Source organism: Oncorhynchus masou, unplaced genomic scaffold, assembly GCF_036934945.1.
Source record: "Oncorhynchus masou masou isolate Uvic2021 unplaced genomic scaffold, UVic_Omas_1.1 unplaced_scaffold_1300, whole genome shotgun sequence".
Lineage (NCBI taxonomy): Eukaryota > Metazoa > Chordata > Actinopteri > Salmoniformes > Salmonidae > Oncorhynchus > Oncorhynchus masou.
Window position 1 is genome coordinate 89695 of NW_027002854.1, and position 16303 is coordinate 105997.

Below are 16303 nucleotides of genomic sequence, written 5' to 3' on the forward strand. Positions count from 1 at the left end.
TAACGTGACTGACCGTTGTCAGGGTAACGTGACTGACATTGTCAAGGTAACGTGGCTGTCTGTTCTCAAGGTAACGTGACTGACTGTTGTCATGGTAATGTGACTGACTGACAGTTGATCCTCTCACCTCATCTCCAGCACTTCCTGTCGACTGTCCTCGTACTTCCTCTTCCACTCCAGTACCTCCTTCTCCTTGGACACGATCTGAGAGGGAGGAAGGGAGAACTTTAGTAGGTGCAGTTCACGTACACATCAGAAGAAAAACTATGAAGGGATCTGTCTGTATAAGGTAAACATTCGTATGAATATGACTACTACTGAATGTCAACCTGTTCCTCCAATAGAGTCATACAGTAAAACTCCTACAATGGATATGAATTTGACAGTAGTGAGCGGTGTGGGTGGTGTGGGTAGAGGGGCACCTCTTCTCGTGCGATGCCCAGAGAGTAATCTAGGTCTTTGGGTAGGTAGGGGCTCTCCCTCTCCCCGTCTCCGTAGCTCGCCGTCCGGGTGTAAAGGGAATTCTTGGTCACCATGCTGTCCCTGTCCACTGTTGATGACATCACTTCTCTGTCTCTCTGCTGCCCAGGTCAAGACGTCAGGGAAGAGGAAGTGTAAGAGGAGGGGGGGGGAGAGACAGGTACAGACAGTTGGTTAGGTATCTGGTTGATCTAATGGAGGGTTCTGGTAGCTTTCCCAGAATCCCCAGGTTTTTCCAGAAATCCCAGTGGGAAGATTCCGGAATCAGCAGGGAATGAGCAGGGAATCAGCAGGGAATCAGCAGGAATCAGCAGGGAATCAGCAGAGAGTCAGCAGGGAGCAGGGAATCAGCAAGAAATCAGCAGGGAGCAGGGAATCAGCAGGGAATCAGCAGCGAGCAGGGAATCAGCAGGGAATCAGCAAGGAATGAGCAGGGAATGAGCAGGGAATCAGCAGGGAGCAGGGAATCAGCAAGGAATCAGCAGGGAATCAGCAGGGAATGAGCAGGGAATGAGCAGGGAGCAGTGAATCAGCAGGGAATCAGCAGGGAGCAGGGAATCAGCAGGGAATCAGCAGGGAATCAGCAGGGAATGAGGAGGGAATCAGCAGGGAATGAGGAGGGAATCAGCAGGGAATCAGCAGGGAATCAGCAGGACATATGGAATCTTTCAACCAGGATTCCTGTAACACAACAACAGGGAAAGTTACCTGCATTTAAAACCCTACAGACAACATAATACACTCTTTATAGGATTCTGAACTAAACCAAACCCCTATGTAGCATCGTATTGGATCAGAAAGATGCCCCCACACGACAGCCAAACTCTATATGCAAAATGAGGCAGCCTCTGCAATGATGGTAGATACAAAGTGGGATCCTTGGGACTTCCCTACTCTAAACCTAACCTTAACCCCTACCCTACACCTAACCGTAACCCCTACCCTAAACTTAACCGTAACCCCTACCCTAAACTTAACCTTTAACCATAACATTTACCTAACCCCTACCCTACCCTACACTTAACCGTAACCCCTACCCTAAACTTAACCTTAACGTTAACCATAACCTTTATCTAAACCTTACTTGAACTGTTTGAAATGTGAACTTCAATGGGGTGACATCAGAGTTAGACGTCCCAAGGATCCCTCTTAGATTTTTTCCTGCAATGATGCTCCTGGAGATTTGGGCAGCTGGTAGCAACATAAGCAATCGTCAATCCCAGAGCTGTGGCCCTGTGATTGGCTGAAGCTGCAACAGCTTGGCTGTGATTGGGTCCAGGCAAGGGAAAGGGGCGGTATTGCTGGGGGAGGGATAGGAATAGGGTAGCAGCTAGGGTTGTGCCGGTCAGCCGGTAATTGACTATTAATTAACATAAACACATTTAGCATCTCCTGGCTTCCACACACAGCCTACAAGCCACTGATATGCAGACCTTTGGAACATCTACATTTTAAAAAGTCTAATAAATCCATGTAATATATTCTACACCAACACAATAAATCAATTTATTTTAAACAGGTCTAAATAAACATTATGATATGAAGAAAATGTAGTCTATTTCAGAAGAACAGAATAGCATACTCTGAGTTGTCCTTATGTTAGGTCCTGATCTGACCATATGGCTGTAGGCTACACTAGTTCATTTAGCTGGCAAGATTAGTTTATAATTAATTCCTTGCCATTATTTTACAGTATGAAGAATACAATTGAACAAAATCTAAAGGATATTTTCTACAAACTATTTGAGAGAGTGCGCACATGCGGATATTCTGTGTTGAAAAGTAAATGTGGACAGTTCTTCCAACATTTTCAATATGCGCCTCGGAATTCTATAAGGACGCGCGCAGTTGCGTCCCAAATGTGTCTGTCTTCACTTGTAGCCTGTGAGAAGGACCCGATTACTTAACAGGCATTGGCTAATAGGAACTGAGATATCTGACAGCCATGTGAGTGAGAGGTGCTTCAGGGCACGCAGCCGGGAGACGGGAATTATAATGATTATATTCAGACCAAGCACAACGGCTACTGGGCGCAAAGGCCTGGATTATTCTTTTAGGAGGCTTTGCGGCCCTTGTAAAGCGGATTCATGTGTATATTTTATTAAAACCTCTTGATACTCCCCATCCCGTATCCGGGATCGTGAATAAAGCCTCAGGCTCATTAGCATAACGCAACGTTAACGATTTCTGAAAATCGCAAATGAAATTAAAATAATATGCCTGCTCTCAAGCTTAGCCTTTTCTTAACAACACTGTCAACTCAGATTTTCAAAATATGCTTTTGAACCATAGCAAATCAAGCATTTGTGTAAGAGTATTGTAAGCTAGCTTAGCATTTTGCGTAGTATTTAGCACGCAACATTTTCACAAAAACCAGATAACCAAATAAATAAAATAATTTACCTTTGAAGAGCTTCGGATGTTTTCAATGAGGAGACTCTCAGTTACATAGCAAATGTTCAGTTTTTCCTGAAAGAATCTTTGTGTAGGAGAAATCGCTTCGTTTTGTACATCACATTTGGCTACCGAAACTAACCTGAAAATTCAGTCACCAAAACGTCAAACTTTTTCCGTATTAACTCCATAATATCGACCGAAACATGGCAAACGTTGTTTAGAATCAATCCTCAAGGTGTTTTTTCACATATCTCTTCATTGATATGCAGTTCGTGGAAGCCTGCTTTCCCCTCAGAATCGCATGGAAAAATACCAGCAGCTGAAAATGACGCACCAATTTCGACGGAGGACACCGGGCGGACACCTGGAAAATGTAGTCTCTTATGGTCAATCTTCCAATGATATGCTTACAAATACGTCACAATGCTGCAGACACCTTGGGGAAACGATAGATAGGGCAGGCTCATTCCTCTCGCATTCACAGCCATATAAGGAGACAATGGAAAACAGAGCCTCAAAAATCCTGCTCATTTCCTGGTTGCCGTTTCATCTTGGTTTTGCCTGTAGCTCCCGTTCTAGGGCACCCACAGACAATATCTTTGCAGTTCTGGAAAATTCAGAGTGTTTTCTTTCCAAATCTATCAATTATATGCATAGTCAGGCATCTTTTTGTGACAAAATATCTTGTTTAAAACGGGAACGTTTTTCATCCAAAAATGAAATTGCTCCCCCAGAGTTTCAAGAGGCAGCATTACCAACCTGCATACCAGCAGCATACCACCCTGCATACCACTGCTGGCTTGCTTCTGAAGCTAAGCAGGGTTGGTCCTGGTCAGTCCCTGGATGGGAGACCAGATGCTGCTGGAAGTGGTGTTGGAGATCCAGTAGGAGGCACTCTTTCCTCTGGTCTAAAAAATATCCCAATGCCCCTGGGCAGTAATTGCACCCTGTGACGGGTCCCGTTTTTCGGATGGGGTCATGAAAGATCCCATGGCACTTATTGTAAGAGTAGGGGTGTTAACCCTGGTGTCCTTGCTAAATTCCCAATCTGGCCCTCAAACCACCACACCTAATCATCCCCAGTTTACAATTGGCTCATTCATCCCCCTCCTCTCCCCTGTAACTATTCCCCAGGTCGTTGCTGCAAATGAGAATGTGTTCTCAGTCATCTTACCTGGTAAAATATAATAATATGTTAATTGTGATACAAACCTTATCAAAAAATATATAGGCCTATGGGCTCGGTTACATGAGGTGTGAGACTATGATTTTAAAAATGCATCATTCACAGGACAATATTGTCACCCATTAGAGTATTGTTGATTTAATCTTGTCTTTACATATACTAAATAATATATGTGTGAATCTTGTTTTGATTTAGCTCCCTCTACCTCGCTCCCTCCCCTCCCCCTCCCTCTACCTCCCTCTATCTCTACCTCCCTCTATCCCCTCCCCTCTACCTCCATCTACCTACCTACCTCTCTCTATCTCTACCTCCCTCTACCTCCCTTTATCTCTCTCCCTCTACCTACCTCTCTCCCTCTCCCTCTACCGACCTCCCTCTACCTACCTCCCTCTATCTCTACCTCCCTCTACCTACCTCCCTCTATCTCTATCTCTACCTCCCTCTACCTTCCTCCCTCCCTCTATCTCTACCTCCCTCTATCTCTCTCCCTCTACCTACCTACCTCCCTCTATCTCTCTCCCTCTACCTACCTCCCTCCCTCTATCTCTACCTCCCTCTACCTACCTACCTCCCTCCCTCTATCTCTCTCCCTCTACCTACCTCCCTCTATCTCTACCTCCCTCAAACTACCTACCTCCCTCGATCTCTCTCCCTCTACCTACCTACCTCCCTCTATCTCTCTCCCTCTAGCTACCCCCGTCCCTCTAATATAAATAATATAATAATATATCCCATTTAGCAGACGCTTTTGTCCAAAGCGACTTACAAGTTGGCTGGGGCCACTACTGCATATGGGTGGCCCCAGTGGGAATCTGGCGTTGCAAGCGCCATGCTCTACCGACTGAGCCTATCTCTACCTCCCTCTATCTCCCCTCTACCTCCATCTACCTACCTACCTCTCTCTATCTCTACCTCCCTTTATCTCTCTCCCTCTACCTACCTCTCTCCCTCTATCTCTCTCTCCCTCTACCGACCTCCCTCTACCTACCTCCCTCTATCTCTACCTCCCTCTATCTCTACCTCCCTCTATCTCTACCTCCCTCTATCTCTACCTCCCTCTACCTACCTACCTCCCTCTATCTCTCTCCCTCTACCTCCCTCCCTCTATCTCTACCTCCCTCTACCTACCTACCTCCCTCCCTCTATCTCTCTCCTCTATCTCTCTCCCTCTACCTACCTCCCTCTATCTCTACCTCCCTCTACCTACCTACCTCCCTCTATCTCTCTCCCTCTAGCTACCCCCGTCCCTCTATCTCTACCTCCCTCTACCTACCTACCTCCCTCTCTCTCCCTCTACCTACCTCCCTCTATCTCTACCTCCCTCAAACGACCTACCTCCCTCTATCTCTCTCCTTTTCTTTCCTACCTACCTCCCTCTATCTATACCTACCCCTCCCTCTATCTCTACCTCCCTCTACCTACCTACCTCCCTCCCTCTATCTCTCTCCCTCCACCTACCTCCCTCTATCTCTACCTCCCTATACCTACCTACCTCCCTCTATCTATACCTCCCTCCCTCTATCTCTCTCCCTCTACCTACCTACCTCCCTCTATCTCTACCTACCTCCCTCTATCTATACCTCCCTCCCTCTATATATACCTCCCTCCCTCTATCTCTCTCCCTCGACCAACCTACCTCCCTCTATCTCTCTCCCTCTACCTACCTACCTCCCTCTATCTCTCTCCCTCTACCTACCTACCTCCCTCTATCTCTCTCCCTCTACCTATCTCCCTCCCTCTATCCCACTCTCCCTCCCTTCCTCTACCTCCCTCCCTCTGTCTCTACCTCCCTCTACCTCCCTCCCTCCCTCCCTCTACCTCCCTCTACCTCCCTCCACCTCCCTCCATCCATCTCTACCCCCCCTCTACCTCCCTCCATCCCACTCTCCCTCCCTCTACCTCCCTCCCTCCCTCTACCTCCCTCTTCCTCCCTCCACCTCCCTCCATCCATCTCTACCCCCCTCTACCTCCCTCCATCCCACTCTCCCTACCTCTACCTACCTCCCTCCCTCTCCCTACCTCTGCCTCCCTCCCTCCCTCTACCTCCCTCCATCCCACTCTCCCTCCTTCCCTCTACCTCCCTCCATCCCACCCCCCATTCTCCCTCTACCTACCTCCCTCCCTCCATCCCCCTCCCTCCCTCCCTCTACCTCCCTCCATCCCACTCTCCCTCCCTTCCTCTACCACCCTCCCTCTCACCATGAAGCCAACAGGTTACAGTAAAATAAGACAAGGGTATGTCAGGGTAATATACTGTACATACAGGTAAGCCTTCAGACAATAACAAACCAGACACATTAGCAACGGAGCACTGGAATGGGAACAACAGAAGAGAAGAGAAGATATTGATGAAGAGAGAGAGAGAGAGAGAGAGAGAGAGAGAGAGAGAGAGAGAGAGAGAGAGATGGAGAGAGAGAGAGAGAGAGAGAGAGAGAGATGGAAATGGAGAGAGAGAGATTGAGTCCATGTTACAGACCTTTTAGATAGAAGTGGATGGGATCTAGTTCTGTCTCTAGTTGGATTAGGGCAGTAGGAGAACAGTTACTAGGGGGTGACTGGTCAGGAGGTGAGGGGTGACTGGTCAGGGGGTGAGGGGTGACTGGTCAGGAGGTGAGGGGTGACTGGTCAGGGGGTGAGGGTGACTGGTCAGTAGGAGAACAGTTACTAGGGGTGACTGGTCAGTAGGAGAACAGTTACTAGGGGGTGACTGGTCAGTAGGAGAACAGTTACTAGGGGGTGACTGGTCAGTAGGAGAAAAGTTACTAGGGGGTGACTGGTCAGTAGGAGAAAAGTTACTAGGGGGTGACTGGTCAGTAGGAGAAAAGGTGAGGGGTGACTGGTCAGGAGGTGAGGGGTGACTGGTCAGGGGTGAGGGGTGACTGGTCAGGAGGTGAGGGGTGACTGGTCAGTAGGAGAACAGTTACTAGGGGGTGACTGGTCAGTAGGAGAACAGTTACTAGGGGGTGACTGGTCAGTAGGAGAACAGTTACGAGGGGGTGACTGGTCAGGGGGTGAGGGGTGACTGGTCAGGGGGTGAGGGGTGACTGGTCAGTAGGAGAACAGTTACTAAGGGGGTGACTGGTCAGTAGGAGAACAGTTACTAGGGGGTGACTGGTCAGTAGGAGAACAGTGACGAGGGGGTGACTGGTCAGTAGGTGAGGGGTGACTGGTCAGGGGGTGAGGGGTGACTGGTCAGGGGGTGAGGGGTGACTGGTCAGTAGGAGAACAGTTACTAGGGGGTGACTGGTCAGTAGGAGAACAGTTACTAGGGGGTGACTGGTCAGTAGGAGAACAGTGACGAGGGGGTGACTGGTCAGTAGGTGAGGGGTGACTGGTCAGGGGTGAGGGGTGACTGGTCAGGGGGTGAGGGGTGACTGGTCAGTAGGAGAACAGTTACTAGGGGTGACTGGTCAGTAGGAGAACAGTTACTAGGGGGTGACTGGTCAGTAGGAGAACAGTTACTAGGGGGTGACTGGTCAGTAGGAGAACAGTGAGAGGGGGTGACTGGTCAGTAGGAGAAAAGTTACTAAGGGGTGACTGGTCAGTAGGTGAGGGGTGACTGGTCAGGGGTGAGGGTGACTGGTCAGGGGGTGAGGGTGACTGGTCAGTAGAAGAACAGTTACTAGGGGGTGACTGGTCAGTAGGTGAGGGTGACTGGTCAGGGGGTGGGGGTGACTGGTCAGGGGTGACTGGTCAGGGGGTGAGGGGTGACTGGTCAGGGGGTGAGGGGTGACTGGTCAGGGGGTGGGGTGACTGGTCAGTAGGAGAACAGTTACTAGGGGGTGACTGGTCAGTAGGAGAACAGTTACTAGGGGTGACTGGTCAGTAGGAGAACAGTTACTAGGGGGTGACTGGTCAGTAGGAGAACAGTTACTAGGGGGTGACTGGTCAGTAGGAGAAAAGTTACGAGGGGGTGACTGGTCAGGAGGTGAGGGTGACTGGTCAGGGGGTGAGGGTGACTGGTCAGGAGGTGGGGTGACTGGTCAGTAGGAGAACAGTTACTAGGGGTGACTGGTCAGTAGGAGAACAGTGACTAGGGGGTGACTGGTCAGTAGGAGAACAGTTACTAGGGGTGACTGGTCAGTAGGAGAAAAGTACGAGGGGTGACTGGTCAGGAGGTGAGGGGTGACTGGTCAGTAGGAGAACAGTTACTAGGGGGTGACTGGTCAGTAGGAGAACAGTTACTAGGGGTGACTGGTCAGTAGGAGAACAGTTACTAGGGGTGACTGGTCAGTAGGAGAACAGTTACTAGGGGTGACTGGTCAGTAGGAGGTTGAGGGGGTGACTGGTCAGGAGGTGAGGGTGACTGGTCAGGGGGTGAGGGGTGACTGGTCAGGAGGTGAGGGGTGACTGGTCAGTAGGAGAACAGTTACTAGGGGTGACTGGTCAGTAGGAGAACAGTGACGAGGGGGTGACTGGTCAGTAGGAGAACAGTTACTAGGGGGTGACTGGTCAGTAGGAGAACAGTGACGAGGGGGTGACTGGTCAGTAGGAGAACAGTGACGAGGGGGTGACATTTCTCCTCTTACTTTGGGTGAACTGAAGAGATTCCACCTGCGAGGGCTGGGCTTCTTGAGGAGGGACTGTGGAGTGGTGAAACATCAGCATGAGACAGAGACGAGATGGGAGAACAGAGGAGGAAGAGGAGTGGGGAAGAGACATGGGAATAGACAGAGGTAGGGTTTCAGGTCCTTTCGGGAAGACTCTGCTGTCCTAGCTTCAGGGGGAAGATGGGAAGTGTCTCTGGTGTCCTAGCGTCAGGGGGAAGATGGACAGGGTCTCTGATGTCCTAGCGTCAGGGGGAAGATGGACAGGGACTCTGCTGTCCTAGCATCAGGGGGAAGATGGACAGGGACTCTGCTGTCCTAGTATCAGGGGGAAAATGGACAGGGACTCTGCTGTCATAGTATCAGGGGGGAAGATGGACAGGGACTCTGCTGTCCTAGTATCAGGGGAAGATGGACAGGGACTCTGATGTCCTCGCGTCAGAGGGAAGATGGACTCTGCATCCAAGCTTCAGGGGGAAGATGGACAGGGCCTCTGCTGTCCTAGCATCAGGGGAAGATGGACAGGGACTCTGCTGTCCTAGCATCAGGGGAAGATGGACAGGGACTCTGCTGTCCTAGCTTCAGGGGAAGATGGACAGGGACTCTGCTGTCCTAGCATCAGGGGGAAGATGGACAGGGACTCTGCTGTCCTAGTATCAGGGGGAAGATTGACAGGGACTCTGATGTCCTAGCATCAGGGGGAAGATGGACAGGGACTCTGATGTCCTAGCACCAGGGGGAAGATGGACAGGGACTCTGCTGTCCTAGTATCAGGGGGAAGATTGACAGGGACTCTGATGTCCTAGTATCAGGGGGAAGATTGACAGGGACTCTGATGTCCTAGCATCAGGGGGAAGATTGACAGGGACTCTGATGTCCTCGCGTCAGAGGGAAGATGGACTCTGCTGTCCAAGCTTCAGGGGGAAGATGGACAGGGACTCTGCTGTCCAAGCTTCAGGGGGAAGATGGACAGGGACTCTGCTGTCCTAGCGTCAGGGGAGAAGATCGACAGGGACTCTGCTGTCCTAGCATCAGGGGGAAGATGGACAGGGACTCTGCTGTCCTCGCGTCAGAGGGAAGATGGACTCTGCTGTCCAAGCTTCAGGGGGAAGATGGGAAGTGTCTCTGGTGTCCTAGCATCAGGGGAAGATGGACAGGGCCTCTGCTGTCCTAGCGTCAGGGGAAGATGGACAGGGACTCTGCTGTCCTAGCATCAGGGGAAGATGGACAGGGACTCTGCTGTCCTAGCATCAGGGGGAAGATGGACAGGGACTCTGCTGTCCTATCGTCAGGGGGAAGATGGACAGGGACTCTGCTGTCCTAGCATCAGGGGAAGATGGACAGGGACTCTGCTGTCCTAGCATCAGGGGAAGCTGGTTCCACCATTGGGGTGCCAGGACAGCGAAGAGCTTGGACTGGGCTGAGCGGGAACTGACTTCCCATAGGGGTGGGAAGTCCAAGAGACCAGAGGTGGACCATAGATTACTTTCAGGGTGATGAAACATCTAAAATCAAGTTGTGAAATCTTGCACCTTCTCCAAACCTTCAACCAGGCATCAATGAACCTTCTTTCTGCGGACATTCAACCTGAAATGAGGTTATGTGTTGACACTTGAGGAAACCTACCCAACAGACCTCACTTTCAGCACATCTGGCGTGACCCTGTTGTGTTCATCAGTGTTGTTCTTAGTTGTTGTTATTTACCAGAAGAACAACAGTATATCATCATAAATAAATGACTCCCATTTGATTGAGGAATGACTACAGATTGATGAGTAGGTTTTGCAAAATTCCAGTAGCTTTCACCAAAATTCCCAAGTTTTCCAGAAATCAGTGTTGGAAGAGTCCCGGAATAAAGATAGAATAAGCAGGTGGAAATCTTGATTCCTCCTAACAGGATTTCTGGAAAACCTGGGAATTTTGGTGAAAGTTACCGGAAATGTGCAACCCTAGGAATGAGGATAACGTGGCGTTATCAGATGGTGACTGACCCAGTCAACCATATCCCAAGTCACCTTCGTGTTTATCGAAGCCTTTCCTGATCAGGCCAACAGGCAACATGCATGGATGGGTTTGATACAAAGGAGAGAAAAGGCCCAGCGCTCTTTTCTGCTGATTGATTCAGGAAAGCTGGTGATTGGAATTCAGGGGTTAGGGGTCACAGGTCAGGGGCTACAAGCCGTGTTAGAGATGTTACGTGGGGAAATACAGGGAGAGGCAGCTTGTTATTGTTGAGCATTGGCCATGGGCTCACACAATGGTGTTTCTAAAAGGGAAGGGGTGGGGGGCGGCAGGCTGAGACACGCTCATGCTGCTCTCACAGTCACACATCGGCACACACACACGGTGAGCAGGTACAGGTGCAGGCTGGTTCAGCTCAGTACCTGGGGGTGACAGTGGAGAGGGAGGGGCTGTCTGAGATGTGTTTGGCTACCTGCAGAGCCTCTATCCTCAGAGCAGCTAGAACCAGTTCCTCCTGAGACACAGGTAGGACAGGGGGACGGGGGGTGAGTGGGAGAAGTGGGAGAAGGGAGGGTGTGGCCAGAGAGGAGGAGGAGGAGGAAGGGTGTGGCCGGAGGGAGGAGGGTGTTGGAAGGAGGATGAGGGGGGAGGAGTGGGAGAAGGGAGGGTGTGGCCGGAGGGAGAAGGAGGAAGGGTGTGGCCAGAGGGAGGAGGGGAGGAGAAGGGAGGGTGTGGCCGGAGGGAGGAGGAAGAAGGGTGTTGCCGGAGGGAGGAGGAGGAAGGGTGTTGCCGGAGGGAGGAGGAGGAAGGGTGTGGCAGGAGGGAGGAGGGGTAGAAGGGTGTGGCAGGAAGGAGGTGGAGGAAGGGTGTGGCCAGAGGGAGGAGGAGAAAGGGTGTTGCCGGAAGGAGAAGGGGGAGGAGTGGGAGAAGGGAGGGTGTGGCCGGAGGGAGGGGAGGAGGAGGAGGAGGAGGAGGGTGTGGCCAGAGGGAGGAGGAGGAAGGGTGTTGCCGGAGGGAGGAGGAAGGGTGTTGCCGGGAGGAGGAGGAAGGGTGTTGCCGGAGGGAGGAGGGGGAGAAGGGTGTGGCAGGAGGGAGGTGGAGGAAGGGTGTGGCCGGAGGGAGGAGGAGAGAGGGTGTTGCCAGAAGGAGGAGGAGGGGGAGGAGTGGGAGAAGGGAGGGTGTGGCCGGAGGGAGAAGGAGGAAGGGTGTTGCCGGAGGGAGGAGGAGGGAGAGGAGTGGGAGAAGGGAGGGTGTGGCCGGAGGGAGAAGGAGGAAGGGTGTGGCCGGAGGGAGGAGGAGGAGTGGGAGATGGGAGGGTGTGGCCAGAGGGAGGAGGAGGAGTGGGAGAAGGGAGGGTGTGGCCAGAGGGAGGAGGAGGAGTGGGAGATGGGAGGGTGTGGCCAGAGGGAGGAGGAGGAGTGGGAGAAGGGAGGGTGTGGCCAGAGGGAGAAGGAGGAGACATAAAGAGAACCAGAGGTTGAGGTGACTTGCTTCCCCCCTACAGTACCCACACACACTCACAGATCAACAAACAGTCACACACATACAGTAGTCAACACTTAACAGGCTAACATATTGTAGATAAAAGGAAGCTCAGTGAAAGTAATGGAGTAGCTAAGGTAAAGGAAACTGACTAGACACCAGGGTGAAAATGAAGAGAGGCAGAGACAGTGAGGACACACACTCATCCTCAAACACCAATAGTGTTACCATGATAAATCAATAATATAAATCAATAATATAACCATGATAAATCAATAATATCAATCAATAATATAACTATGATAAATCAATAATATAAATCAATAATATAACTATGATAAATCAATAATATAAATCAATAATGTAACTATGATAAATAAATAATATAACTATGATAAATCAATAATATAAATCAATAATATAACCATGATAAATCAATAATATAAATCAATAATATAACTATGATAAATCAATAATATAAATCAATAATATAACCATGATACATCAATAATATAAATCAATAATATAACCATGATAATTCAATAATATAACTATGATAAATCAATAATATAAATCAATGATATAACTATTATAAATCAATAATATAAATCAATAATATAACCATGATAAATCAATAATATAAATCAATAATATAACCATGATAAATCAATAATATAAATCAAGAATATAACTATTATAAATCAATAATATAAATCAATAATATAACCATGATAAATCAATAGTATAAATCAATAATAAAACCATGATAAATCAATAATATAAATCAATAATATAACTATGATAAATCAATAATATAAATCAATAATATAACTATGATAAATCAATAATATAAATCAATAATATAACTATGATAAATCAATAATATAAATCAATACTATATCCATGATAAATCAATAATATAACCATGATAAATCAATAATATAACTATGATAAATCAATCATATAAATCAATAATATAACCATGATAAATCAATAATATAAATCAATAATATAACTATGATAAATCAATAATATAAATCAATAATATAACCATGACAAATCAATAATATAAATCAATAACATAAATCAATAATATAAATCAATAACATAACCATGATAAATCAATAATATAATAATATTCAATAAAATAACCATGATAAATCATTGACAGAGATTGTCCAACATGATAAATCAATAATATAGGCTGGCACTATGATAAATCAATAAAGGACTCTGACTCAATAATCAATGATAAATCACACCTGTAGTTTGAGGGCGATAAGGCAATGGGGTTGGTCTCTGCCAGGTCAGGCTCCACAGCCTCCAGGTGCACCATGGGTCAGGGCACTCAGACAGCCTGGTTCAATAATATAAATCAATAATATCTGGGGCTGGGACCTCCATAAATCCCTGCGTGATAAATCAATAATATAATAATATTCAATAAAATAACCAGGGGGTGGCAGCAGGGAGGGCGGAAGCAGGGGTGAGGAGCGGGGTGAACAGGAGTTTGGGGCGAGGAGTGGGGGGTGAGGAGGGGGTGAGGAGGGGGTGCAGGAGGGGGTCAGGGGAGGGGGTGAAGAGGGGGTAAGTGGGGGGGTGAGGGCTGGGGGTCCATAGGGCCCTGGGGGTGAGGAGGGGGTGAGGAGGGGGGCGGAGGAGGGGGTGAGGAGGGGGTGAGGAGGGGGGTGAGGGAGGGGGTGAGGAGGGGGTGAGGAGGGGGGTGAGGAGGGGGGTGAGGAGGGGGTGAGGAGGGGGTGAGGAGGGGGGTGAGGAGGGGGTCAGCATTGCACAGCAAAGCTTTGGGCAGTGTCAGCAGAAGGTTGGGAGGGGCTGAGTTGCTGAGACGGAGGTAATGAGTTGTTTCTTGCTGGCCGGTAGGTAGTTTATGGTAGTTACCTTATGGAAGTTAACTTAAGCCAGGGATTTGAAAGTTTAACCGGGGTAGCATCTACACTGTAGGCAACACATTATTTAGGGTTGGCACTGTCGCCCTCTACTGTACACATGACACGGACAGAGTTGAGAGGTCACGGAACAGCAAACTGGGAAAGAAAATGTGTCGTAACATTGTATTCTGAGACGAGCCTGACACAAAGAGCATGCACATGGAAGACGACGAGAAACACACAGTCATTTCACCAGGTGTATTGATCCACCAGGTGTATTGATCCACCAGGTGTATTGATCCACCAGGTGTATTGATCCATCAGGTGTATTGATCCACCAGGTGTATTGATCCACCAGGTGTATTGATCCACCAGGTGTATTGATCCACCAGGTGTATTGATCCATCAGGTGTATTGATCCACCAGGTGTATTGATCCATCAGGTGTATTGATCCACCAGGTGTATTGATCCACCAGGTGTATTGATCCATCAGGTGTATTGATCCACCAGGTGTATTGATCCACCAGGTGTATTGATCCACCAGGTGTATTGATCCACCAGGTGTATTGATCCATCAGGTGTATTGATCCACCAGGTGTATTGATCCATCAGGTGTATTGATCCACCAGGTGTATTGATCCACCAGGTGTATTGATCCATCAGGTGTATTGATCCACCATGTGTATTGATCCACCAGGTGTATTGATCCACCAGGTGTATTGATCCATCAGGTGTATTGATCCACCATGTGTATTGATCCACCAGGTGTATTGATCCATCAGGTGTATTGATCCACCAGGTGTATTGATCCACCAGGTGTATTGATCCACCAGGTGTATTGATCCACCAGGTGTATTGATCCATCAGGTGTATTGATCCACCATGTGTATTGATCCACCAGGTGTATTGATCCATCAGGTGTATTGATCCACCAGGTGTATTGATCCATCAGGTGTATTGATCCACCAGGTGTATTGATCCATCAGGTGTATTGATTGACAACCAGAGAGTTCGGTATTGTGACTCACCAGTCCATGATCCCTGTCTGTGCTCTGTGTCCGGCTGAGTGACTGGCTCTCTCTCTTCCTGGTCTTCTCCTTCTCTCCAGCGGACCACTCCGGACCGGGCCGAGACCCCTCCGGACCGGGCCGAGAGCCCAGCACCGGGGTCTTCATCTGGGCTGTGATCTGGGCCTCTATCTCCTCAAAACTCCTAGAGAGAGGGAGAGAAGGAAGGAGGGATGTTGAGAAGAACAGACAGGATCTCTGTGTGGTAGAAGCATTACATTGGTGACTAGAACGGGATAGTGAAATGTTGTTCAGCATACCCTTCTGAATCTGAATGACATTTAGAACGAATTCAAATCAAATCAAATCAAATTTTATTTGTCACATACACATGGTTAGCAGATGTTAATGCGAGTGTAGCGAAATGCTTGTGCTTCTAGTTCCGACAATGCAGTAATAACCAACAAGTAATCTAACTAACAATTCCTAATCTACTGTTTTATACACAGTGTAAGGGGATAAAGAATATGTACATAAGGATATATGAATGAGTGATGGTACAGAGCAGCATAGGCAAGATACAGTAGATGGTATCGAGTACAGTATATACATATGAGATGAGTATGTAAACAAAGTGGCATAGTTAAAGTGGCTAGTGATACATGTATTACATAAGGATGCAGTAGATGATAGAGTACAGTATATACGTATACATATGAGATGAATAATGTAGTGTATGTAAACATTATATTAGGTAGCATTGTTTAAAGTGGCTAGTGATATATTTTACATCCTTTCCCATCAATTCCCATTATTGAAGTGGCTGGAGTTGAGTCAGTGTGTTGGCAGCAGCCGCTCAAAGTTAGTGGTTGCTGTTTAACAGTCTGATGGCCTTGAGATAGAAGTTGTTTTTCAGTCTCTCAGTCCCAGCTGTGATGAACCTGTACTGACCTCGCCTTCTGGATGATAGCGGGGTGAACAGGCAGTGGCTCGGGTGGGTGTTGTCCTTGATGATCTTTATGGTCTTCCTGTAACATCGGGTGGTGTAGGTGTCCTGGAGGGCAGGTAGTTTGCCCCCGGTGATACGTTGTGCAGACCTCACTACCCTCTGGAGAGCCTTACGGTTGAGGGCGGAGCAGTTGCCATACCAGGCGGTGATACAGCCCGCCAGGATGCTCTCGATTGTGCATCTGTAGAAGTTAGTGAGTGCTTTTGGTGACAAGCCGAATTTCTTCAGCCTCCTGAGGTTGAAGAGGCGCTGCTGCGCCTTCTTCACGATGCTGTCTGTGTGGGTGGACCAATTCAGTTTGTCTGTGATGTGTATGCCGAGGAACTTAAAACTTGCTACTCTC

At 48.5% G+C, this 16303-nt stretch overlaps 1 pseudogene; it reads right to left on the reverse strand.

The window, feature by feature from the left end:
• LOC135530249 (transforming acidic coiled-coil-containing protein 2-like) overlaps window positions 1–16303 on the reverse strand; it is a 106338-nt pseudogene that overhangs the window by 23120 nt on the left and 66915 nt on the right.